Genomic DNA, 3,815 nt, shown 5'->3' with positions numbered 1-3,815 from the left:
CAGGATGTCACAAAGCTGAAATCATGGACCAAAATCTTTGAGGAATGTTTCCAGCACCTTGTTGAATCTATGGTAATAGCAAGGTGTACTTAAATAAAATAGGGACTGTGTATTATATCATTGGTCATTCACCATGTAAATATAGGCTTAAAACAAAGTCTGGTACATCAGGCACACCACAACTACTGAGGCTGTTGTATAGTTATAATGTGGCAGTGTGCCACAGATGGAATAATTCACTCTTGTTTAATTGTTACTTGCTATATGCAGTGACAATTTAATGCTTATTTTAATCTTTTAGCATCTCTTAGAAGCGCCTCATTATTTTTTCCATAAAGCTCTGCTGTCTCCATGAAGACTAAACAAACTCCATTTGAGTAAAAGTGAAATGTACTGTAGTGACACGCAAGTTGAACGCTATTACCATAAAATAGCTTTACAGATGATAATGAAAAAGAAAAAATGAAAGGAAAAATTGCTGTTGCTAATTTCGCTGCCTTGCAACACAGCTCCATCATACTTGTCCTTATCAGTTGCCTAGTTGTCAGTATGTTGCCTTCTAATTGTCAAGGCTAAGAAAAAACAGTCACCGTCCAAGTACATTTCTTTGAATCCAGTGGCTGGTTCGACAGCTTGCATTCAAAATCTATTCCAAACTTTAGGACCTTCACCCATCACATTCCTTAGCCTTTAGATAATATTCTTCATGTACATTTCCCATCCTGTCCTGCCATATCAGATAAAATTAAGTCCTGTGCAACAGCAAGCTGACACCTGATACAAGCCGATGAATGTTGATATCGCCATGTTTTCTTCACATTAACTCACACAATCAGATTTTGGACATAAACGGAAACATGCCTTTGTGTCAGTCTGAGCAAACCGCTCAGGCTGGTTAAAGCGCAGCGTTTTCACTTTGATGCTTGTCAGCACTCCATAACGATATTAGGCTTTGGAAACTGATATCAGACAGCAATGCAACTTTAATTAGCAATAACTAATTTAGCTTGACTACTTGGACCACCGTTTGACATCAATTACTATAGAGTTCCTTTATTGTTGGCCTCAGATAGGGTGCATTGTTCAGCGGACATACATGAGAAAAGACAAAGTAAGCCGAGCTCTATCTTCTTACTTACTTTGTTAATTTCACCGCTGGCAAGTGCCGTATGCTCGCTCCATCTTAATGTGATTCCAGCTCGCTGCCATTTGTCTTGTAGTATTTTCTTCTTCAGTAATGGAGCCAGTTGGTCCTCCTAACTTTGGAAAGGAGCATGACATCAGCAGATGGTTATTTTCTAGACTTAACCTTCTGGTGGAATCAAAAACACAGTGAGTCAGTGTGTAGGTGTGTGCAACATGAGATCATATGTGAGAGAGCAATAAATAAGTCCAGCTAATACTATGCTTTTGGTCTGTTCAGCTGCATGCTGGTTGGCAACAAAGCACTGTTAAAATTGAATGTCACACACAATCTGACATACATTCACATCTTGGATTGCATGCTCCTTCGTGTCTCTTTATTTTTTGGCTGATGTAGCACAATCTAACAGGTGGACAGGCGGAGAATAAGCCGAAATCTTTAGCATCATACATTTACCCCTAGCATACCTTAAGAAAAATGGCGAGGAAGGAATCTGATAAGAAGTCTTGTGAACAAGAATTTATGTTCCTCTGTCCACCCTACGTACACCTTCTCACAGCTCTGTTTGTGAAAATTATGAAGTATGATATAGCCAGCAGGAGACAGAGCAGGTTTTTGTCAGCTCTGTCACAGTGGTAATCCTTTAATGGACAGGTTAGTCTCCCGAGAGCTCCAGAATGTACACAAAGACTTTACCGTGTCAGGTGGTGTATACTATAGAGACTCTTGAGAGAACATCTATTTTGAAAACCTGCGTTATCTACAAGCGATGAAGAAGTGAAAATGGAAAGGAGAATACTGGCCTGATTTATTAAATTCCAAAGGGCTCTTTTAAAATGTGTGAATAAACGCTACTAGCGGGCTGCTAAATCAGTCACCAACTGTTTAAAAACATGTAAAAGATAAGATAAAAGAACACAAAGGTAAAAAAAAATAAATCCCGTGAATAGTGACACAAAGGTGAATTTTATGAACGGCTCTTACAGTTTATGAAGAGATGTGCAGTATTAAACTGCAAGCATCATTTATGCATCTTTAGTATTTTTAGAGGAATGACATGGCATGTTAGCTTAACAAAGAAGATAGTGGCCTGGTCACATTGCACAGTGTATTTAGCAATAAGTTAAAGAGTTTATCTGAGAGCTTTGAACACATATTTCTAACACAAGGCGCTTTATATTGTAAGGTAGACCCTACAATAATACATACAAAGAAAAACCCAACAATCAAATGACCCCCTATGAGCAAGCACTTTGGCAACAGTGGGAAGGAAAAACTCCCTTTTAACAGGAAGAAACCTCCGGCAGAACCAGGCTCAGGGAGGGGCGGCCATCTGCTGCGACCGGTTGGGGTGAAAGAAGGAAGACAGGATAAAGACATGCTGTGGAAGAGAGCCAGAGCTTAATAACATGTGTGATTCAATGCAGAGAGGTCTATTAACACATAGTGAGTGAAAAAGGTGGCTGACGAAGAAATACTCATTGCATCATGGGAATGAATCCCCCAGCAGCTTATGCCTATTGCAGCATAACTAATGTAGGATTCAGGGTCACCTGATCCAAACCTAACTATATGCTTTAGCAAAAAGGAACATTTTAAGCCTAATCTTAAAAGTAGAAATAGTGCCTGTCTCCTTAATCCAAACTGGAAACTGCAAAATTATACATTCAATAATTTTTTTATGCAATTTAAACAGGTTTGAAGAAAAATTAAATCATTATTTAAACTCCTACAGATCATCAACCATGATGAAAGTCCAAGATTGTAGACAACTGCTAAAGGCCAGATTTAAATAAGGAAAAGACCTGATACGCTGCTATGCTATTAGCATAGAAGGTCCATGCTACACTTTATTCTACTGCTAGGTTTACAATTAGAGAGGAACAGCTAAGGAATGACCAGGCGTGCTCAATATCTTAATTTTGCTCTATTTTCTGTTTTGTTTTGTAATATTGCATTATGTTTTATACTTGTGTTGTGCTGCTGCTTGTTGGACATCATTTTTGCAAATGTTTTCATTCATTTTTCATTCATTTGTTTGAAATAAAGTGCTTTTCAACCGTGAGTTAGAAAGATGCACAACAAATGCTCAAAAAATGTGTTTAGAATTATGAATAGGAATTGACTGAGTGTTTAAAGAATTGTCTGGATATAATGGAACTTAATATGAAAACGCATTCCTTTAAATTGATGTATTTCTTGTTTTTCTCAGATTCTCCCAAACTCTTTTTCGCTCCGTGTATGGTCTTTTTCCAGTTTTTAATCACCTGTTGACAGCACACGATGACTCTTTATTTTTCTGTCTCTGTAACTCTGACATTAATCAGCCACTTGCTCCTTGATGATGGTAATGATATAGCTCCATGTTGCAAGCTTAGTTTATCTTCCAACTGGTTCATCATTTAACTTGATTGAATACATAGTCACTTTATTGGTCTTGTGTCTACCCACTAATTCATTTTAGGCTTTGTTGCCAACAAATAGAATATAAAGGGTTTGTTTTTGTTAATATCAACCAAGTAAAGAAAAGTTTTTTCATGAAGAACGAAGAATATTTGTCATCACCTGCCCAGGTGAATGCTGCACAATGTGCTGTCGCCACCTCAGAGTCATTGGCTTTGCCTGTGTTCCAGTATGTTCGACGACAGCAATGCAATATGAAAATATTTTT

The sequence above is a fragment of the Oreochromis niloticus genome, linkage group LG22 (assembly GCF_001858045.2).
Source record: "Oreochromis niloticus isolate F11D_XX linkage group LG22, O_niloticus_UMD_NMBU, whole genome shotgun sequence".
In the NCBI taxonomy this organism is placed as follows: domain Eukaryota; kingdom Metazoa; phylum Chordata; class Actinopteri; order Cichliformes; family Cichlidae; genus Oreochromis; species Oreochromis niloticus.
This window is presented reverse-complemented; position numbering follows the sequence as displayed.